The 24394-nt window shown below is 43.1% G+C and overlaps 1 long non-coding RNA gene across 2 annotated transcripts in view; it reads right to left on the reverse strand.

The window, feature by feature from the left end:
• Window positions 1-24394, reverse strand: part of LOC125637188 (uncharacterized) — a 60223-nt gene that overhangs the window by 15722 nt on the left and 20107 nt on the right. Inside the window, exon 4 of one of the 2 annotated variants that reach the window (XR_007356852.2) lies at window positions 22649-24069. The exons of the other annotated variant lie outside the window; for it this stretch is intronic. This is a non-coding gene — a long non-coding RNA (uncharacterized LOC125637188). Of the gene's footprint in view, window positions 1-22648; window positions 24070-24394 lie in introns of those variants that run through there. 2 annotated transcript variants of the gene reach the window in all.

Below are 24394 nucleotides of genomic sequence, written 5' to 3' on the forward strand. Positions count from 1 at the left end.
ACAGTGCTGCATCCGTAATACACTAATCCCCTTTATTTCAGGCTATGAAATATTCACAATGGTTAAAGTATGTGACTACCATCGTGGCTGTGTTCTGCTAGTCACATTGTGACCCTTGGAGCCCCTCAATACCAACTGGTAGAGGGCATACCCTACTGTGACTCACATCAGGCCTAACACACTCATTGCCTCAATACACTGTTGTCATAATCTGTATCTAAAAGGTGTCATGTAAAGTATGATATGCAAACTAGTAACACACTGGTCCCAAAAATAATTATGTGGTGTATGTACATAGTGTATACAGAGAATTATAGATGCGTGCTGGAAATCTGTTCTCAAATTGCGTTTGGCAGACAGCCCTAAACAAAAGAACGTGTATTTACTTGTTTGAGGACAATGTAAGTATATTTACATATAAAGATGAACAAAGACATCAAGCTAACAAGCAGGGGAGAAGAGCATCTAATCATTAATTGGGGGGAGGGATAGCTCAGTGGTTTGAGCATTGGCCTGCTAAACCCAGGGTTGTGAGCTCAATCCTTGAGGGGGCCATTTAGGGATCTGGGGCAAAAATTGGGGATTGGTCCTGCTTTGAGCAGGGGGTTGGACTAGATGACCTCTTGAGGTCCTTTCCAACCCTGATAGTCTATGATTCTATGATCATGACGAGGGATGGAATCTGTACCGAGAAAGCCAACCTGGCTCTTGAGACAGAAACACTAAACTTTGGGGAATATAAAGACAAGCAAAAAACTATTTTGGTTATCCATCACTGAAGGCACTTCAGGTTCAGCACCCTATGAGCCTATGAAAGGTGGATTCTTTTGGCTTGGAAGGCAAGAGTAGCTAAAAATTGACTAGGTGAGAACCTGTTCAGACAAAGATAATAACTTGCTGAAATTAAGGTTTAGTCACTAGAAAGTGGGTTTGATTTTGTTTTACTTGTAACCTTACCTGTTTCTTTTATTCTTATTGACAGGTTTCAGAGGAACAGCCGTGTTAGTCTGTATTCGCAAAAAGAAAAGGAGTACTTGTGGCACCTTAGAGACTAACCAATTTATTTGAGCATGAGCTTTTGTGAGCTACAGCTCACTTCATCTGATGAAGTGAGCTGTAGCTCACGAAAGCTCATGCTCAAATAAATTGGTTAGTCTCTAAGGTGCCACAAGTACTCCTTTTCTTTTATTCTTATTATCACTTAAACTTCTATTCTTGTTTTGTTTTATTACAAAACCATCTCAGTGCTTTGTATTACAGTGACTCGTAAGCCTTCAGCTAAACTAACAGGCTAGTGTGCATTTTGTCTCTTTGGAGGCAGAGAACTTAATGTCTGTTGAATGTCCAGTTAGAGCAGTGGTTCTCAACCTATTTACCATTGTGGACCGCATGTGGGACCCACAATGTGTTATGTGGGCCACATCCAATAATACCTGAATGACCCTACTGATGTCACATGGGCCATATCTCTGTGCTGACTGGGCCGCAGGTTGAGAACCACTGAGTTAGAGGGACTGGATACTGCAGAGAGATGTCTCTGGGGAAGTTGGGAATTGGGTTCACTGTCACCTGGAAGGCAAAGTTTGTACGACAGCGTCCCGAAGAGTCTGCTGGCAAGGAGGATGAGCTAGTGTGTCAGGGAGATGACATATAGCTTAGCAGCTGCAAAGCTCTCACTTGCTGAGGCTGAAAGGGGTAACATAGTTGCTCACGGTTCTCAGTATCCCAAGCAAGACATCATATGCACCAAGATGTGACTAAGCATGGATGACACCAGTGTCCCCTGATGCTGGTTGTGGTGACCTTGAAGCTCACAATGAATGACTTAAAAGCCTCTGTTTGAGTGTGTGACTCCATGAGCCTGTTCACCCTTTCAGCAGAGCTGGTTAGATACGGTTTAAGGCTCCAAGCTTCCCCTGCCCTGCATCCATGTGGAAGGAGCCTGTGCTGGTGGAAAGGGGAATTATGTCACTGCAGAATGTTCTCCTCTCCCCAGGCACCGCTGATGCCCCTTGATGAGGGTTGCAGCTCAGCAGAGTTGGAGGCTGTGGAGGAACTAGCTTGGCTTCTTTGACCCCCACCATGAACTGAAGGGGCAAATGGCCTAAGGATATATTAACTACTGCAGGCGGCATGCTAGTCCCGCACTTTGTGGGGAAGTAGTCTGGAAACAGTTATAATCAATGAATCCCTGACAGCCTGGCTCCAATAGGCAACGCTTCCTGGGAGCCAGGACTGAATGGGCAGAGGTTCCCAGAGATGGCACAGAACCTCCAAATGACTGACCCTGTGTCTCTGGCAGCTCCCCTGAGAGTCACCCCAATTCCAGAGAATCTCTAGCCGACACCCTGATGGAAGATTTCCCAGCAAACTATGTGAAGGGCCCTTAGAAATTAGAATTTGCTCACTGGAGAAAAAAAGTTATCTTGTTTACACCTTATCGGGTATGATTTCAAACCTGTCCTATGTCAGAAGGCACTCACGTGGTCAGGTGGTTTTCTTAGTTGTATTCTTTCTCTGTGCTCCCTTTCTTCCCTGACATTGTTCTTCACACCAACACTTTACCCTGCTTCCTGCTAATGTTTCCTCCATACTTTCTTCAGACTTCCCTGTACCTCCCTGGCTGCCCAAACTCAGTTACTATTCCCCTCTGTCCAAGTCCAACAGTCATAGAACCTCCCAGCACTTTCTGATTCCAGCCTTCTGTCCCTTCTTCTTAAAGGGAATAACATGAGTTAAAAAACAATGGGCCAAATTCACCTCTCAGTTGCAGTGCAGTGACCGGGTGCACCATCTGCCTGCATTCCAAGGAGGGTGATAAGGTTAGGAAGCCCTAGAACTTCAGACCAGGAAGGGCAAGGAAACAGCTGGAGTCCATTTGCCTTTCTAGAGCATATCAAAGGAAATAAGCCAACAGCAGGAGAGTGCTAGAAATGTCTGAGTAGCCCAGTGTGGCATTGATCATCAAGGACTTGGAAACATTACAGATTTCATTGTAAAACCATTCTGGTTAAAGACTTTTTCATTTTCCCTTCAGGGAGTAAGGTTCAGGAACTGTGTTTGATTTCCCTCTCCTGGTCCCGCTCCCCCCCAGATTTTTTCAGTTCAACCTTAAGAAGGGAAGGAATTCCAAAGACAGGCTATAAGCCAAATACAGACCAAAGGGCTGAACTTTACTTTATTCAGAAAAGGGAAGAAATCCCAGGGGCTGGGGCCTCACTCTTTAGGGGCAGAGATCCCAAAGGGTCTTTGGAAGTTAGTACAGAGTTTTGTGAAGCTCATCTTGACTACTGCTTTTGTTCAGAGCCCAAGTTGGGAGCTCTCATGTTCATGGTGGGGTCCCCTCTTAGCAGTGAGAGACGACTGCTGGCAACTTGGTTTAAAATATTCTGGCATGAAGCCAGAGTCACTCCACTGACATAGGGGAGTAATTCTAGCTGTAATTAGAGCAGAATTTGGCCAAACACCTCTGCATATATATTCAATGCTGCAGCCAGCAGCCACACTACTCTCTGACAGCATTTAGATTGGGAATATGCCTTGGAGCCAGATAGTTTCTTCTGGCAATGAAATAGCGCGATATCCCTCAAGATGCTAATTCCCTGTTGTAGGGCACAAGTGCCTAAATCACATTTTTTTAAATAAAATGTGAAACATCAGATCTTGACAGTCCTTATTCCGTAGTGTAGACATACCCAAAGATCCAACTTTCGGTTGTAAAACAGGCTCCATGAAAAATTTTCAACCAGCCCTATTCCCCACAATATATTTTCTAGTGTTTTGTCCTGTTTTGGGTGATTTGAGAAATGGGTCTCCCACCACTTTCCTTGGGAGTCTGTAATGAAGCGAGCTGTAGCTCACGAAAGCTCATGCTCAAATAAATTGGTTAGTCTCTAAGGTGCCACAAGTACTCCTTTTCTTTTTGCGAATACAGACTAACACGGCTGCTACTCTAAAACCAGTTATTTTAAGAAGTTCATAGACTTTAAGCCAGAAAGGACCACTGTGATCATTTGTCTGCATAACACAGGATTTACCTACAGGCATTTCTATAGCATTCATCACTGTCATATCTGAGTGCTTTAGTTATGCTGGCTCAAGCACACTTGAACAGGCAGAGTTATGTGGTATGTCAAAAGCAACCAAAGACGGGGAGAAACTACTATATCACCCTGAGCTGCTAGACTGGAGGTGTTGAATGGGTTGCCGTGAATATAAATAACTGGATCAGCATAGTTCAACACTATTTCATCAGGTGTGTATTACAAGCTGTCATAAATATAAAGGGAAGGGTAAACCCCTTTGAAATCCCTCCTGGCCAGGGGAAAGCTCCTCTCACCTGTAAAGGGTTAAGAAGCTAAAGGTAACCTTGCTGGCACCTGACCAAAATGACCAATGAGGAGACAAGATACTTTCAAAAGCTGGGAGGAGGGAGACAAACAAAGGGTTTGGGTCTGTCTGTGTGCTGCTCTTTGCCAGAGACAGAACAGGAATGGAGAACTTTTAGTAAGTAATCTAGCTAGGTATGTGTTAGATTATGATTCCTTTAAATGGCTGAGAAAAGCATTGTGCTGAATAGAATAACTATTTCTGTCTGTGTATCTTTTTTGTAACTTAAGGTTTTGCCTAGAGGGGTTCTCTATGTTTTTGAATCTAATTACCCTGTAAGATATCTACCATCCTGATTTTACAGGGGGGATTTCTTTATTTCTATTTACTTCTATTTTTTATTAAAAGTCTTCTTGTAAAAAACTGACTGCTTTTTCATTGTTCTTAGATCCAAGGGTTTGGGTCTGTGGTCACCTATGCAAATTGGTGAGGCTTTTTATCCAACATTTCCCAGGAAAGGGGGGGTGCAAGTGTTGGGAGGATTGTTCATTGTTCTTAAGATCCAAGGGTCTGGGTCTGTAGTCACCTAGGCAAATTGGTGAGGCTTTTTACCAAACCTTGTCCAGGAAGTGGGGTGCAAGGTTTTGGGAAGTATTTTGGGGGGACAGACGCGTCCAAACAGCTCTTCCCCAGTAACCAGTAATTGTTTGGTGGTGGTAGCGGCCATTCCAAGGATAACGGGTGTAATATTTTGTACCTTGGGGAAGTTTTGACCTAAGCTGGTAAAGATAAGCTTAGGAGGTTTTTCATGCAGGTCCCCACATCTGTACCCTAGAGTTCAGAGTGGGGGAGGAACCTTGACACAAGCCTGCCAGCTACAGTTAATGCATATTAAATTCTTATAATCCTTCCTTATAAACCAATCCCTCCAGCCCCTTAATCACTGCATTGCATAAGGAGTGGGGCTTTTGGTGGGCATGTACGAGGGAAAGCTTCCTCCAAGTCGGTTGCCATCAGAGGCTCCACTGAAGCCCAAGGCAAGAAAGTGGAGAGCTCCTCCGTTCCACGTGGGCAGGAAAGCATTGCCACAGACCCAGACAAGAGCCCAAGATTTTGTCTTTCTCTGAATGGTGGTGAAATAGTGCCTTGTACTTGACACTCCAGCTGCCATTCTCCACCTCAGTGGCTTTAAGCTGATGAATCAACAGTATACTAATTGTTTCAGCTCTCAGAGCAATGGGGTTTGCGAGGCAGTTTAGTCATGCCTGGAATTTGTGTGTCTGTAATTCGCTCTCTGCTGAGGATTATAGGCATGTTGCTGTCTGGCTAGCTGAAGTATAGCACTTCCCTTGACGAAAAGTATTCAGTGCAACACTAGAATCTGCCTCATCATTGTGCTCTCCGTGCAGCTGTTAGAACATTCACTGTGTGCGGCTAGCCCAGAGGCAGCCCCATCACACAGAAGTCAGAGCTCCTTTTTATGTTTGGCTAAAGCATCTGCTACCATGGCTCCAGGCTATATCTGAGGCCCCTCTGGAATGTGGGCGTGGAGCAGAGGCAAAAGGGAGAGTCCTTCAGGTAGCTTTCAGAGGAATGCTTTCCAAACAAATCAAATGGCCATGTGCTGGACTGATGAGATATCTTGAGGGATCCAGTTGGAAATAGACAAAATATTCCATTCTTAATTGTCTTTCCATGTGTAGCCCCAAAGCAACAAGGGTTATTCTTGGGATTGACACTACTCTGATCTGCTCATAGTGGAGTAGAGAATGGGGGTAGGAGTATCAAGATAACATAAGAGAACCAGGAAGATTTGGTGGGATAATAGCAATTGCAATTAGGCAAGGCTGATTATATATACAGCCCCTGAGTGCTTTACAAACTGAAACAGAAAAGAGACGAAGGGACAATTTCAACCATCCCTAAAATGCAGCCACTTCTGCAACCCAGTGTCTGACACATGTGTGGCACCAATTTAATAGCAAAGAGCAGCACTGCAAAACAGATTGTGGCAAGGAGAAGGAAGAATAATGTATGCACTTGAAATTGTCTCTCCGCCTAGTCTGCACATAGATTTCCCCTGAATTTCCAAGGGGAAGTGAGTAGTTGTTAGACACCTCCCTGCTACCGTTCTTCTCCTTCTTACTATCGTGACAGATATGGCAATTTCCTGGACAAATCTTATTGAATTAAGTTAAAGTTTATTGAATTCAGTTTTTGTATTTTAGGAGGTCACTGCTTTAAAAATGCAAATATGTATGTATTATTGTGAGACTGTAGGTAACTTCTCTAGGAGACGTAGCCAATGTAAACTTTGGAAAGTGTTATGAGCTTCAAAGGACTCTGACACAACGTGCTGGACAAACAAAGTTAAGTGGGATTCCTGGGAAATACTTGGGAGGAGAGGAAGGCAACATCCCACCTCCGCAGCCATCTTTTTTAAGCAGCACCCAGAGGAGGGATTCATTGTCAGCTGATTGATCACTTGTTACATAAAGACAAGCGCAAAAGCCCAAACTGGATAAACACGTGACTCACAGATTCCTGTCGGTGCTTGTTCTGAGCCAAGGTGGTTATGAACTTGTGACCTCAGAAAAACCTGTTGGTGCGGTTTGAAGGACTGTTCACCTGCCAGAATCCTTGTTGGAGTCAGGGATGATCTCTGGTAACCTTAGCATGCATGTAGCTTCTTTTATTGTTCTTAATATATTTTCTCTGTAATGCTTTTATCTTAAGAATAACTGTGCTTGCTTACAAAGAGTGTGTGCTAACTTAACTGTGGGTAATTATGCTATTTATAGCCTTAGAAGGGAAAGCACAGCAGAGTCATTGGCCTGCTTAGGCACTCTGTATGGCTTAGGAATAACACAGTGCCGGCAGGGAACTGGGCAGCCTGGAAATGCCTTGGTCAAGAGGGAGAGAGACATGTGTCTCCGGTCAAGAGAGGCGACATCTGGGGAGCCATAAGCCTGAGAGTGGGTGCTCTTGCTGGACCACAGAAGGGGAATATAGGGGCAGCTGCCCTGAACTCTGACAAGTATCACTTCCAACCGTTTGATGTCTTCCCCTCTTCTTGTAAAAGCGCACTACCTTCTCCTTAGAACCTCCAGCTTTTGACTTTTATTTGATTTTTGTAGTTTATTGCAGTTTTGCTCTAATCCTTCCCCATCACCTTAAAAGAGAAAGATTGCCTAGTAAGAGTCTCCCCTCCCTTTCACAATTCCATAACATCCCTATGGCAACTACAGTAATTGCTTATGTGAAAAAAATAATCTTAGTAATGCCGTTTTAACTGCCTTTAATGCAGTGTTGTCTCATCTCTAAAAAAATCAAACACACTGTCTACTTCTGCTGTTCATTTCATCTCTCCCCACCCACCTGTTCTGTTCCTCTCCTTCCTCCTGCTGTCCTGCTCATGCTTCTGGGCCATCTGATCCTTTCTTTCTTCAGTCTCTTGATGTGCTTCCCTGCTGTCTGCTTCTCTTCCTCTCCGGGCGTACCTAGTGATGCCAGCTCTCTCAATTTTTGTTGCGAGTCTCTTGAGACATGCTGTTTTTTTTATGCACCAGCTTCTGGAGTCCTCTGATTCCATGACAATCTCAGCTTTCATTTAAAAAACAAAGCACATTTCTAGCTCTCATGGCCGCAGAGAAAACATGAGCCCTGAAGGCTTGAACACCAGGAAAGAAATAAGTAGAAGTCCACATTTATTATTTTAATATCTCATGATTTTTTAAGCTGATCTCAAGATTTTGGGGGACCAAACTCAAAATTTTTGATTGCTTACAGCTCACAATCCTGCATATTGCCCACCTCTCTCTGCTCCCCTAGGCGTATTGCCTTGTTCCTTTCTCTCCTTCTACCTTGGACGTGCCTTTCAAGTGTTCTCTGGCAGCTCCAGTTCTAATGGTAGCTCCAGTCTCTGATGGATTTTCCTATTTCCCCTCCTCTTGTTATTTAACAGTAACCCCCAGTAGGTTAGGCTGCCTCTGTCTCCAGCTGCTTTTATAGGTGGTCAGGCTCCTTCTTGCAATGAAAAGCCTGGACACCTGTAGAAACAGCTGGAAATGAGGAGAGCCAGCACCAAATCACCAACTAGCTCTCTGTGGACTTCCAGACAACCTGCAGTGGTTCCCAAACCACAGTCTGGGAAACTTTGCTCTACAATAGTCCCTTGGAGCCATTTCTTAAACACTGGAATTCAGTTGCTCACAGCAAAGTATTATAAAGTAGCTCTTGTGCTGGTAAATGTATTTATTTCTTCAGTTTGGGATATTTTCAGGCTAGAACCAATTCTGCTGGAGTTTTTAAGAAACCAGGCTGTTTATATGAAATCTGGGGTGGGGATGGAAGGTGAGGGAGTGCAAGAGATGAACAAACACAGTGGAGAGGAGGGTTTGTCCTGTCAACTAGGAAAAACAATCTCTACCAAATATCCAGGCCAAGCAAGATGACGAGATCTCGAGGCCAAGGAAATAGATATTTTTGGCACACCCCCTAGTGGAAGCAGTGGTATGTGCCTGTGAGTGCAGGTGCCAAGGAGTTTACACTTCCCCCCTCACCCCCCCTTGGAATGTGATTAGCTCTTGGAAGGAAAGGAGTACTTGTGTCACCTTAGAGACTAACCAATTTATTTGAGCATAAGCTTTCGTGAGCTACAGCTCACTTCATCGGATGCATACTGTGGAAGCTGCAGAAGACATTATATACACAGAGACCATGAAACAATACCTCCTCCCACCCCACTGTCCTGCTGGTAATAGCTTATCTAAAGTGATCACTCTCCTTACAATGTGTATGATAATCAAGTTGGGCCATTTCCAGCACAAATCCAGGTTTTTTCACCCTCCGCCCCCCTACACACAAACTCACTCTCCTGCTGGTAATAGCCCATCCAAAGTGACCACTCTCTTTACAATGTGTATGATAATCAAGGTGGGCCATTTCCAGCACAGATCCAGGTTTTCTCACTCCCCCTTCCAAAAACCACACACACAAACTCACTCTCCTGCTGGTAATAGCTTATCCAAAGTGACCACTCTCCCTACAATGTGCATGATAATCAAGGTGGGCCATTTCAAAGGGAGGCCATCACATTGCATCCCCCTGAAAGACAGTTGCCATCCCAAATCCCCAACCTGGTCATTTTATTTATGGATGTGATAACTTGTTTTTACAGATGGCTTGAACAGTTAAATCAACTCCACACAATCTTGTCACAAGATTCCCCCTTCCCACTCCTGTGTGTGATCTCAGCCCGTACTATCCATCAGACTTGTCAGTGCACAGACATGATTACAGTCAACTAACACTGAATGCTAGACAAAGTTAAAAGTGATGGCAGTATTACAATGTCCATGTTTACGTAGCTGCTTCTTAAAAGAGTCTGCCACAGATCTACAGCATTACAAGTAACAGATTTGGAAACCTTTCAGATCTAAGTGTACTGGAAACTCAATTCCGAGTGGGTGTAAAACATTGCCATTCTGATATAGCAAGGTAGTGGAGAATTAGGCTCACCGTCTTCTGTTGTGATCTGGCCTTAGATGAGAGTTAACATCACAGGATTGCACATCATCTGGTGCAAGAAAATACTGGTCTCTTACATGGAAATCATGTGTATCTGTTGATAGTATATGATGGGCTGTGACTGGGAGGTAGTGATTGGATTAGGAGCCAAAACAATATGAATTTAGCAAAGGGTATTGCCAATCTGGGTCTAATGGAAGGTGTATATTTGTGCCTTGTTATCAGTGTAAATAAATTTACTCTCTAACTTGGGGGGAGGTGAAAAGGTTAATTGGAAAACAGCTAATCAACAGCTGCACTGAAGCTTGCTGATAAAAGTTGATTACTTTGACACTTAATTGGCTCCTTTAAAATAGAGCTTCCAATTTAGAAACAGTTCTAAAAAGGTATTTGAATATGATATCAATGGTGATATTGCAGGTGGGATATGCACAAGGGACAGACATGGATGTATTGCTGGTGAGAAACAAATGCTAATGTATCTGACCACAGCAGGGTTCGATTAAGGCAACCCTGAGGCATAGGGACACCATGACAGGGGGCACTATGTAGCTCTCTTCCCACTGCCCTATTGAGATCTCTGGATGGAAGGTGTTATAGAAGTACACAGTATTATTATTATGTACTCTTGAGTGTCAGTTGATAGTCAATTAATTGTCCAAAGTTTTCTAGTTTGCAGGTAATGCAGATTTTGCCATTAACTTCAAAATTCCAAATGATGACTAAAGCTTCTCTCTTTTCTCTCATGCATTTGAGGAAGGGGTGGTTAGAGGTATTGTGTGGAAATTGGGGGTCTTTATTTGTGTGTGTTTGATCTGGTCTATTATTAATGACAACTGTCATCAATGTTAATGTATATTGTCATTAGGACACTCAGTGCCCCATATGGGTCCCCTGAGAGTGCGAGAAATCTAATTCAATGAGATGCATGTGCACCGGTTACAAAGGGATTCATGCCCATGTCCAAATGAAGAACTGGATCTTAAAGGAGGAGACCTAACAAAACCAAAGCAAAACCCATCCAATGAAGTGAGCTGTAGCTCACGAAAGCTCATGCTCAAATAAATTGGTTAGTCTCTAAGGTGCCACAAGTACTCCTTTTCTTTTTGCGAATACAGACTAACACGGCTGTTACTCTGAAACCAGATTCCCTTTGTGAGGCTACCTGGGACTGGAACATGTAGAACTAGTTCTTAATAACCTTTTATATGGACACCTACCCAAAGCCATATTTTTTCTGTCCTAGAGAAACTGGCTATTGTCTTATGTTTATGAACATAAATAAATTTATGGTGCTATATGGATATGCAGACTAATAATATCCTAATATTTTACATCAAAAATGGTGAGTTGTGATGCTGACTTTACACAAAATGCTGTTTCCATGAAAGAAATGAATAAATAGGTCCTGCACCATTATCTATGTCTCTCAGCAGGGATGTCAGATACCAGGGTATTTTATTTTAAATAATTTTAGATGCATTTACAAGTGGGCAGAATAACCAAGGTTCAGGATGGTTGCTCTACATATGAGATATTAGTTACCATGAGGGTTCTAACTCAGAGAGGTAGCTACTAAATTTCATATGGCTATAGTCAAGTTTTGCATTTCTACATGGTCTTCTTTGTTTGTTTCCTCTCCTTTCCTGGAACTAGTTTATGAGAGCAGGCCGTGCTCATTGAACACAGAACGCTGAAAGCTCAGCAATAATGTTGTGAGATTATTCTGAGAAGTCCAGGACATGCTGAGGTGAGCAAGTGGCAAGTGACAGGCACAGATGTCCCTGGGAGAGAACTAACAGGGACTTGGACTGGCCGTCTTTGTACTCTTCAGCCAGCATGTAGTTCTAAACAACTGGCTAACACTGATAAGACCATTGCAGCAGCCTTGATGGCTTTTTTAACATCATCTTTGCTGTGTTTGGCCCTTCTTACAGGAAAGCTCTGTAGCTTTCAAACAGGGTTGAAACCAGTAGAGGTCTATAAGAAGGTAATAGGTTTCTATAGAAATTACCCTAAAATCCTATAGAATGGCATAGAGACTAATATATTTTATAGGCTTTTTGAAACATCCTCTAGGATTCTATGGAAAGGCTGTAATTCTCTACAAAATACTATAGGGATGGTGAAAAAAAAATCATGTACATAAGTTATCATTTCCTGTTAAATTCGCTAGGATTTTTCTATGGTGTGAGATGGGTGAGGGCGTATGTGAGACCTACATATTAAGTTATGCGGTCAGCATGTTGTAGGAGTATGTACTCTGATTCTTTCCCAGCATTTCTACAGTTCCTGTTGGAAATACTCTGGGCTGTCTTTGAGGCTGGTTGGAATAGGGGCTGGCATCTCTGAGGAGCATTAGACTTTAACCCCTACAGGCTTAGGTCTGTATTTTAAACTTGAGAAAGTCCAATATTTGTTTCTGTTGTAATGAGAACACTTTAATGACTGATATAAAGGACAGGCTCATGTCACTGAGGTCACTTGCTGAGGTGAGGGGAGAGCAGAGAAGAAACTGCTGTTTATAAACACGCTTTCTTGGGATGTTCTGTTACTTCTGCTCTTGAAATTCACTGCAGGCTAGACTCTCACCTAGGAGTTCTCTGTCTGAGAGCAGGTTTGATATTTTATGTACTCGTTGTTTACATGAATTAATTTCCTCCAGGCTCTGATCTGAAGCCCATCGAAGTAAACAGAAAGATTCCCATTGACTTCAGTGAAAGCTGTATCAGCCTCTTAGGACTTGATCCAAAGGCCAGTGAAGTAAATGGAAAGGTTCCATTAAAGTTAATGGTTTTTGGATCAGGCCTTTAATTTGCTGGATTGGGCATTTTTTTCGTTAGAACAAAAGATTCAAAACATCTTTTGTTTTGTCAGCTCCGCATCCTTACTTGTATTTGCACTCGTCATACCCCCACAGTCCATTTCAACAAATGTCTGTCATTATAATTTTTATAATATTATAACACCTGGAGACACCAACAGAGGTTGGGCCCCGTTGTGCTAGGGGCTGCACAAACACAGTGTGAGACAATCTCTGCCCGGAAGAGTTTCCATCCTAAACAGACAAGACATAAAGGAAGTATTATCATCCCCTTTGTACAGATGGGCAACAGAGGGCACAGTTCCCCACTGCACCAGGGGGCAGAGCAGGGGAGGTGACAGGGAGCCAGTCAAAGTTCCCTGATTCTTTGCTGTCCAGTCGAGGAGTAAGTTAAAGCGCCAAAGGAACAGCTTTAAATCATGCTGCTGGCAGAAAACTTTCCAGTAGCAGAGAATTGGGCATAGTTGAGCCACAATTTACCTGTCCCACCTCGGATAGTGCAGTGCCCGCAGGTATGGAAATGGTCTGGGAAGAGATAGAGCCACCTCCACCAACTTTACATCAGCTTTGGATTCATGGACCAGAGAAATTAAATGACTTGCCCAAGGCCACGAAGACGTGGATGGTAGAACCAGGACTAGAGCCCAACCTTCTGAGGGCTAGGCCAGTGCCTTAGCCACCAAAGCATCCTTCTACTCCTATCTACAGTGCTGGAAACGAGACAAGGTCCCTGTCTCATTTATTACTGTGTGCAAAGTTCTTTGCAATGTCTGAGTGAAAGGCATTAGATAAAGTCAAAGTATTATTCAATAGGTACGTCTATATTGCAACCAGAGGTATAATTTGCAGCGTGTAGACATTCCTGCACTACCTTTCATCTGCCTAGCTCACTACAAATAGCAGTGAGGGTATGGCCGTGCATGCTTTAGTGGGTGCTAGCAATCTAAGTACATACGCAGAGGTTCCAGGCAGGGCTGGATTTACACCTTATGCGCCCCTAGGCACAGTATCTTCCGCGCCTCCTCCCCACCCCGCCTAGAGCTGACCTTCGTGTTGTCCGTATGAAATGAAAAGAGATATAAACACAGCCTCCCCGGGAAGGCATGAGACCCTTTGCCACACACACTGCTCCCAGCCCAAGCTGGGGCACAGCTCATCCACCTCAGGTGAGGCACAAAGGGGGGGGACTGTACCTCTCCCCATGGCAAGTGGTCCCTGGGTGTCTTCCATCCCTCCCACGGCCCAGGGAGGCAGCGCGCTCTGGCTCTGCCTGTGCAGGTGAATGGGGTACGGGCCACTCCCCTCCCTGACATGGGACAGAGGCAGCAGAGCGACCGAGATTGGGATGGGGCTGGGATGCTCCCAGCACCTTCAGCAGTCGCCGCACCCCTCCGCGGCTCACTGCGCCCCCAGGCGGGCTGATTCGGATGCTCACCCTGCTCCAGCCCCACACACTAGGCAGCCACCAATCCACACCAGGAGTCCGGCCACTCACAGGGTAACTGTGTATGTATTAACTTTAACTTTTAGGCGCCCCTACCACGCCGGCACCCCTAGGCATGTGCCTAATTGGAAATCCAGCCCTGATTCCAGGTGAGTTTGAATAGCCTGTGATGCCATGTTTCCACTGCTATTTTTAGCAAACTGGCTAGATTAAAGTTAGTGTGGGTATGTCTACATGAGCTGCAAATTATGCCTCTAATTGCAGCGTAAATGCTTCAGCAAACTCTGGAAAAGTTGGTAAACAGCAGCAAGCATTTGCCAAATATTTATTTTCTTTATTGCAATATGAAGCCTCTTGATAAATATTTTGGCCAATACCGGTGTAATTTCTTCCCCTGTCAAATCACCAGAGCAGAGGATGGACACTAAAAATACATACTGTAGCTAACAATCTCCCACTAACAGCAACTCATGGCGATTATTTTCTTGTACCTGATCTGATGGGGAGGAGGCCTCCCTGTCTGGAGAAATGTTGCCATCTGTAATGCTGGATTTTTAAAAGTGAAACCCCCATCCCCAGTTACATACATAAATAGTAACATATCCTCCCATAGGGCCGATGACACTGCTGTAGGGTGGAAAGCACAAAAAGTTCTCTTTTCTTTGCATCCACCACTCAGAGGCTAGGCAGCAGCAATCCTTGTGCAGACTAATCACCCCAACAGGTTAGAGAGGATCAAGTGGGACATGGTCTCACCCAGGCAGCAGAGATGTCTGTGTACAGAGAGGTAGGCAAGTTGCATCCCTTTATGTGGTGTAGAAATGTCTACATTGATCTTGTGTTGCTGGGAAGCTCAGTGATATGTGGAGCTACAGAACTCTGGCCTGTGCCTTACAGAGCTCTTATTGCAGAATCTGTTGTAGTTGCATAGAAACATGATGGCAGCTCTCAGCAATGCAATGCTGTGTCCCTGATTTGATCAATATCTGCAGGGATTGAAACAGGGAATCTTAACACACTGAAACTCTACTGCTTGAACTAAACCAGCCACCTCTATTAGCTAAGGTTGCAGGAGGCTCAGCAGCCTCTCTACAGTGTCTCGGGCCTTGGCCAGAGTGGCACGTTGAGTGGGTGTGGGTTACACATGGTGATAGGAGACTCTGGAACTTCTCCAATTTAGCATGTCAAAAATCAGTATTTCTATCTGAAACCTCAGACATCTGCTACATCTCTTAAACGAGGGAAGCTATGCCTAAATGGGCCTTTTCCATTGGTAACTTCTATGATTGGTATTGCACACTGACGGAGCAGGCCGAAGAATACACTGGGTCAAGCTCTAATTTTAGCAGCTTCCTTCTCGAGGCAGCAAAGCATGGAGAGCCTCAGCGGCATGACTGCAAAGATATATAATGCTTCTCAGAGCCCTATGGCATGGACTAAAGGGAAGCTGACAGGAAGTGAGAGTGGGTGTGGAGGGGAGACTAAAATGGAATGAAAGAGTTTATGCTTCTATTGATTTCTTTTCCTTTTCTCCCTTTTTAAGGGATTGCTTAAACAAACAAAACCCTGCATAGAAAAATAGAGACATTAAATAATGTTAATGTTCCAGCTTTAGCTGCAAAACTCTGGAGAATCAGATTTAAAAATGTAACATCCCTTTTTCCAACATCCTGTCAGACACTTGGCAGTCTGGAATATCCCCAGTGATAGTGTTAGAGAAATACCCCGATTTCCCACAGGTATGTACTTGTTTAAAAGCCTTGTGTCTGCAGTCAATGAACTTGGTTGAAAAAAAGAAATATCGGGTATAAAAATCTGGTTGACAAGACAATAAATTAAATTAAATGAAAAGACCTTTTGCTTGTATTTGATTAAACAGCTGAAGTTTTTGACTAAAGATGGATCATGGAACTAAGAAAAAATAACGGACATACATTTTGTAATTATAAGTAGGGTTGGTAGCACGTTCTCTATTGAAACAGTTTTTTGATGGAAAATTGGGTGTTTGTCTAAACAAATATTTTCAAAAGATGTGTGTGTTTTGTGTGAAAAATTCTGATTTTTGAGAGAAAAATGCCCTGCCACCTGGCCCTTTCTGGTTTTCAGATGGAATATGAAATATTGTGCTCCCATAGGACAGGCATCTGACTGGCCTACATCTCCCATCATGCATCGTGGCCATGAGACTGCTATGATGTGCTGCATTCTGGCGTATAGGGGAGGATAAGAGCATGAGGCTCCCACACCACAACTCCCATGCAGCACCACAGCACCATTTCAGAATCAAAACGTTTCAATTTTTTGGCCAAAAAAAAAGGTTTTTTTCCATGGGAACCTCCACCGTCTCCAATTTTCTGACCAGCTGTAATGATAGGCATCCTGGTGTAACCTATTGCCTCGATTGCATCTACTCTGCTGTGTGCCGTTACCCTTTCTTTTACTGCTTGTATAAAAAACCACCACCCCTGTACTGCCAACTTTTCGGTTGATCTATGATTAAAAAAAAACCTTAACAACTAAACCACCATGTTCTCCTCATGCTATGGCCATTGGATATCGTCATTTCTGCTCTGCCCACAGGGAAAGATGATATGTTGTAATATCTAAAGATAACAGCGTGAATAAAGGATGCGTTTTAAAAAAAAAACAAATGGCACACATTCCTTCCGTCTCCATGGGCACAGCTGAGTGTAGCTTCCTGATTTTATTTTCTGAGGGTGGGTTTATGCTCAGCTTGAGCTCATTATTTGAGCTTTTTTTAATTTATTTATTCAGATGTAAAATACAGAATGTTCATTGTAGGGAGCAGAGCTTTCCCACAATTTATTTCATTTTCTGCCACTGTTGGTTTGGCCACTTTATAACCATCTTGTGACGTGTATTGATGACATGCTGATATTATAGCTTACCACTTAATGTGTAAATGTTTATGATATACTGTACAATGCAGGGCACCTTTGTATTGCACATCATGGAAAGCATCTCAATCCACTATATAGTCAACTAAACTAATAAAAATTACAGGACTAATTTAATAATTGAACTGTAGCATCTTCCATAAGAGATTTTACATCATTTTAAAATGCTTGTGAGGACATTATTTTAAACATAAAAACACTCTGGGTGAAATTGGAGTTAATGGCAAAACTTTCATTGGTGTCAGTGGAATCAGGATTTCATTCTCTGGATCTAATCCTACAAGGTAGGGAATTCCAGACCTCAAGGAAATAGTTAGATAAGGATCAGTTGCTTCCTTTCTCTGGTCTGTAATGGGTATGAATGATTTTTAGGCTTATGGAAAATGTGTGAACTGGACTATCAAGGTGGAAAAGCAATGAAGGACTTCTTAGGGTAATAGAAGAATCTGCAGTCCCAATAGTGTGCCTAGACCTGAATTCAAACCACAATGTGTCAAAATGAGGGTGAAAATAGTTATAAAGCTAATGGGACATTCTTGCAATAACCTTTCCCTATAATATCAGCAGTAGAACGATAATTGCCCAGATCAATGGGAATATAAAGATCTTCCTTTAAATAAAGGTGTCACAGACACTGTTAAGTGCAGGTGGTCATTCCTGGGATCTAAGAGAGGAGTTAATTACCACTGTAGGATGCCACAAATACTCCTGTTCTTTTTGCGGATACAGACTAACACGGCTGCTACTCTGAAACTGTAGGGTAAGCACTCCATGTCAGCACCATTACTTAGTGGTCAACGACCGATAAGGCAGGTAGTGGCCTGCAATTGCATAGCTAACACCATTACCATTACCACAGCTCCTATTCTGATTTATGTCTGCCTTTTAGTTTCCTCAGTGTATAAGAAACCTTAGCTGCCAGTAAGATCTGAGTAGGCTGTTGTCAACAACAAGTGGAGATGTCTATACGAGCCTGAAGGATAGACTCCCGTGTGGTTACTTTAGTACCCCTAGAGAATGCAGGAAGGAAGGGCCTTTAACTGTGCCCCTGAGGCTTGGCTTTCCTGCCTCATAATATTAAATCCAGAGCTACTGTTTGAACAAACAAGTCACCTGAGAGGAATAGGATCTCTACAACACCTCATCTTCCTCACCTTAGCAGCTGTGTCCAAGAAGTCATAAAATGAGCTTACTGCACTAACACCCGCACCCTAGCCTCTAACAAAGTAATTAAGTGATATGTGTGTCCTCCTGGCTGCAGAGACTGAATGATATTGGCTTCACCTTAAAATCAGACAACATGACACATCCTTGGATGGTCTAAAAGTAACCATCTGCATAGCTATCCACGTTAACATGGCATTTATAAACAAAGAAGACAAAGACTTGTTGCATTTTATCTCATCAGAGGCTTCAGTCGTTTGGGAAATTATAATTGCTGAGTGTGGAAAGCAATCAAAAGAACTTTGGGAACTCATTCACAGGTCACTCAGGCATCCCCCGGTGGAATACACACACTAATTTTCACAGTGGCAAATTTTGGAGACAGAGTGAAGATATCAGATCTAGCAACAGTGTAAGGTCATTAAAATAATTGAAACAATATAACTTGCAAAATAGACATGGCTCTCAATATTTTCAGCTACAATAGTGATCCACAGTTTCTTTCACAAATAACTACTCCAAAGCAAGTGAGTATATTATCAGGGGAACATACTAGCTTCTCTTAGATTATTCCTAACATCTAGACTATTTTATACTTCAGTGTCAAGCTCTCTGGAGGACTGGAAAGCACAACTGGACGTACAGCTATCCTGAAGATGATAGATGATAAATGTTCACATCTCAAAGAGGAATAATCTCTCCCTGTGTTATCAACCTCAGACTCTATTCCTCTCTAGTTAAAGCAGCTTGGTAATAATTCTGACACATGTTGGTGATGCAGAAGGATGAGGGCTCTGCAATCCAGCTCATTTGGAATTATCATTAATGACATGATTTTGGGGACAGTATATCAAAGTCTACAAGTGAAATGAGCAATGAAGAAATCTAACATTTGATCTCTTTTTTGGCCTTTATTAAACCTCAGCCAGCCTGAGCAAACACATGGAGTTAATGTAGCTTTTATTGGCATATTCAAGTGTAGGACAGTGTGGTGGTCTTTGTCCCTCACAAATGGCTGTATTAGCTGCGTCTACAACAGCTGTTGGCTAATGGAGTTACTCCTTTGGCTCAAGAGGCTTAGGTGTTGGAGGTCCATAGTTCAATACCAGCTGACAACAAATTATGGCTTTGGTGGGTAGAGAGTATTACTCAAGGAAACATATTGCATGACATAGTAAGCCCCAATCCACATTAGCGCTGTGTTATGTACTGGAAGATAAAACATATGGGTCAAATACTCAGTTTTTACTCACTCGTGCAAGCTGTCAGGACAGTGGGAATGCACCGAGTAAACACTTTAAGATCTGGCCCTGTCTGAGACGAAAGAATCCCACATCTCACTATTTTATAAGGAAATCCTTGACAATGTGTATGTAACTTTATGTGTACGTACCCTTCCGCTTACCTGAGTAGTGAATCCCTTATAAGTAGAACAAAAACAATTGTTCTGGGTTAGGTATCAACTTATCAAGATGTTTAGTGTAGTGTAGTAGCTAAAGCATTGACCGGGGAATCGGAAGACTTGGATGCTTGGCTAGTTCTGGCCTGCTGGGTGACCTGGGGCAAGTCATTTCCCCTTTCTATGCCTTCATTTCCCCATCCGTACAATAAAGATAATGATACTGACCTCCTTTGTAAAGTGCTTTGAGATCTACTGATAAAAAGTGCTCTATAAAACGCAGATGTTGTTATTAACTAACGGGTCTCTCCGTTGCCATTAAGCAAAGTGCTTGCCAACATAAACACTACAACACTGAACATGTATTGCTATTTGCTGAACTGAATGGTGCTTTGTGAGGTTTCCTTTAGCATTCTCTTTTTCCAGTTTGCATAGTTATCTGTGCAGTAATTTTTACTGCATTGTACTCTGCTCTCAGTTACTGTGGTGAGACACCTGTCACTTCAGGGAGTATGAAAATAATAATAAAAAAAAAAAGCAGACAATTGTGTCTGATCCAGTAATGATGCTCAGGGAAAGAGTGGGCACTGAAACTAATTTCCAGTACCAGAGTTTTCCCTCAGTATACTCCAAATGACAAGCAGAGATAGAGAGCCAAATTCCACTCTTTGTATAAATCAGAGCAGAACTTGGTTTGCCACATTTGTCTTTGCTGGTCACAAGTAAGCATAAGGCTATCATAGAGCCATAGGGCTAGAAGGGAACGCAAGGGTCATCTAGGCTAACCCCCTGCCAAGATGCAGGATTTGTTGGGTCTATACCATCCAAGACAGATCATAACTTTGAGGACATTATCCTGCTGTTCTAATAAGTGTAATAAACATAATTGTGGCCCTGTGTAGTATATTTTCATTATACTATTTAATGAGTATCCAATATTCCCAGAACAATTTATTCCATAATCCCAATAATGGTGATAAAGAAATAAATATTGGTTTATAAATGGCTGGGCTATACAGTCTAAATCAGGGCCCAGAGATATGGAAGAGGCGCTGTTTCAAAAAGCAGTTTGCTGCTATGTCAGAGTTTTCTTCTGACCTTATATATTGCCATTGACTGTTGCACATAGTCTCCTTTTTCTAAATTTTCAGACTAAAAATACAAAGGAAAGACTATTTTAAAAATGTATTTGTTTAATACTTCAGTAGTTAGGAGGTATTTGCTCATGAAAGGTATATTTAATCAGTGGTGATATACTCAGTTTGACTTGGAACCCTATACCTACCTTTCCTGATTTAGATCATCCAATCACTCAGCAATAACTAGCTATGCTAAATCTAAAGGGGTGTGTGTACTGCTGGTATCTTCAATGTATATAATGCTACTTGAAATAGTCAAAGTAAGTCTGTTCCTAAGCACAGAAATTGAATGCAGAACTAAGGCCCTAACCCTGGAACTGTTTATATACACAGGGGTGGCAAATTATATGGGCCTGTGGTGCTTATGCTCCAGGAATTTTCAGGGCCCGGCTCCACCAATGTTTGCGACTGGGTCTCTCCTCCTGCCCCATCTGTGCACCTTTCCTGGAGCATCTCCTGGCCCTGCCTGCCACCCCCAGGCAATTTAAAAAGGGCCCTGGGGGAACCCGGCCACCACCGGCAGCGCAATGGGGCTAGGCCTCGCTCTGCGCTGCTCCCGGAAGCGGCTGGAATGGCACTAGAGCCCCTGGAAGGGGGGGGGGGGGGTGTATGCTGCCCCCGCCCCTAGCGCCAACTCCACAGCTCCCATTGGCCAGGAACTGTGGCCAGTGGGGGTGATGCCTGCGGGCAGCAGCGTGCAGAGATCCCCTGGCCTAGGAGCTGCTGCCAGAGGGATATGCGGGTTGCCTTCCGGAGCTGCCTGAGGTAAGCGCCGCATCCCTCACCCTCTCCCCCTGCCCCAGCCCAGAGCCCGCACCGAGTGCCCAAACTCCCTCCCAGAACCTGCACCCCTCCCACACCCAAACTCCCTCCCAGAGCTTTAGGCAAGCGTGTGTTTGTACGCGTGCAGGGGGTGGGTCTTGGACCCATTCTAGGCACCACCAAAAATTATACAAGCCTGCCACCCCTGTATACACATAACTTTCCTCCCTTGAGGTATCCCATACCAGTCAATGGGTTTTCCAGATAGGGCCTTAACAAAACAGCAAACATTGCATCTGCTATGAGCTAACAAACTGCATAACTATTAGAGGCTTTTTGCACAGCCCCCACACTAAAAATGTAAGTTATGTGTGTTAATGTGGTGAAATGCATCTCTTGATAGTGAAAAAACTCTCAGCTCCCCCAGAATGAGGACATTAACAGTGCCGAAATCCCACTGTCAACCCCACCACAAGATCAGGTTGTTGAATCCAGTGGCATCACAGATATTGCATCACATAGTCATGCATATCACACAGTCACTCTGCTTGGCTTGCTTGCTCTTGTCTTGAAATGTTCAGGTTTCTTGCTTGACACAGGGTGAACTGGCCCTTTAAGAGGGCTGGGGACACAGTCCCACAGGATGTTTAGATTGACGTATTAGCACATTCTGACCAAAAAAAGCTTTGAATTTTTTCTGAACAGTTCTAAACTGCTGTAATATCACAGCACAAACATGGCAAAGCAACATCAGGATGTAATGAGCACTCTGCCTGAAGCTTGACAAGAAGAGCATGTGGAGACTCAGGTCCCAGTCCAGCAATGGACTTACACACATTTAAACAGGTGAGTAGTCCCACTGAAGCCAAAGTTAAGCACCCACTTAAGTGCTTTGATGGATCAGGAACTTCAGTTGCTCATGTTAGTTATCAGCTTTTCAGGCAAAAACTGCAGCTAAATAAACTGTTTGAATATTTCTTGAAACTGACACAATATATTAATTGACTTCGTACAGAGTTAAGATAAAAATGTAATTGCCTCTTTTTTAACTCCCTTTGTGAGTAATGATGTTCCAGTTTTGCAATAAATGGGAGGAAGAAAAAAATAAGGCTTTGACCTTTAACGTTTATAAACCAGACATGTTTTTATTCATGAATCTTTGCACAAGTATATTTTATGCTGGACCTGGAGTTTTGCATTCAGGGGAAATTTTTGTTGCCAGCTCCAGGCGTCAGAATTGATTGACCCCCAGTTATGCTCTTCTCCCCTGGGGTTCATAAGTCAAGTTGTTGTAAAGTGCTCCTACAACATTTGCTGGAAACTGTGACCCAAGAGTGGGAATTTATGTTGGATGCTTACCTTTAGAGAAGGGCTTTGTTGCAGAGTGAGTGAGAGTGAGTGTGTGGGGCAATGGGGGTTAACTAGTGAGAGTGAGAATAATTATTTCTACCCATAAAACTTCATATGGGGAAAAAACCCAAACAGTCATACAAATTTTGGTGATGAACATTTTCTAAAGCAGATATACTAACAAATTATAAGTGCATTTAAGTACCACAGCTTTGTGTAGTATTGCGCCAGTAAATCCTCTCTCAACAGATTAGAAGACTTAAATAATTCTACTGTAAGATTAATTTGTCACTCAGGTTATTGGACTCTTCTTTGTAATGTCTTTGCAGAATTCAGCTGGGTGCCATTAACTTCCCTGCATGATTACTATAGTTGCATTGTGATCTATAAAAAAAAAGTCTCTTTGGAATGGCTCCTGCATATCTGTGTTGAAACAAATCTTCCTTATACAATTACATTTTTTGCATGGGAGAGAGTCTTCATTCTCTAAAAACAGCCAACCACCAATACAAACGAGAAATGGGAGTGAGTTTTATGCAGTTATCGATTCATTTATCTTCTAAGAGGAAAACAATTTCTAAAAAGCAGACAATAGCTATTATTAAATGTAATGTCCACACCAAAGCGCTGGTAACCTTGCTTGAAACTGTTCTAATACAGTTACAGCTAGACACTGCTGTTGTAAGTAGAGATGGCACCCACCCATAAAGCTCAGGTCTGAGCTATGGATCAAGAAACCCAGATGTGAACTTTCTGGGCCTATTTCTATTCTTAAATTGGTCTTACATCAGTGTAGCTGCTGTGCCTTCATTGGAGTGACTCCATTTATACCATATCTCTATGATGGGCCTACTCCAAAACTCTATATCTAAACACTTAAAAATGGGGGATAGAAATCTGGATCCAAATCTGAAGTTTCCCATATTCCAGGGTGCTTGATTTGGCCCATTATAGAGATGGGTTGGTGCTGTGAACTCTCATTCAAATCACCACTTAGGGCTTTGGTTTAGGCTCATCCATCCATAGCTGGAATATGGCTTGCAGAACAACTGTACTTGTCTTGTTAGTTAGGGGTGTGTTGCTATCAGACTTAATCTTACAGGATGGTTATTAAAAACCACCAACCAGCCCTCCAGAGCGCACTGTACGCTGGGTCCAGACCAGAGGTATATTCCCCAAACTGGGGGTTCTGCTTCCATTGTGGACAGGGCCTAAAAATGAACCGACAAGCACTCCATTAAAACATCTGGGGAAACTGTTCTTTGATTATGTAAGACATTAAGGGTGTGTATGAAATGGGCCAGATACTCAGCTGGTGTAAGTATGCATGGCTCCTTTAGATCTGGTACCCAACATTTTACAGTACCTCTCTCTACACAGCTTTGATCTTACTTCAGACTGATGGGATCCACCAGTATTGCCACTTCTTCCCAATGTGGTCAGAAGAGACCAATGTCAGGTTGGTAGCATGACATTTTACCTCCCTGAATTAAAAACCAAACCAAACCCACCTACCATTTAAAGGCAGAATTGATT

Source organism: Caretta caretta, chromosome 5 (assembly GCF_965140235.1).
Source record: "Caretta caretta isolate rCarCar2 chromosome 5, rCarCar1.hap1, whole genome shotgun sequence".
NCBI classification, from domain to species: Eukaryota; Metazoa; Chordata; order Testudines; family Cheloniidae; genus Caretta; species Caretta caretta.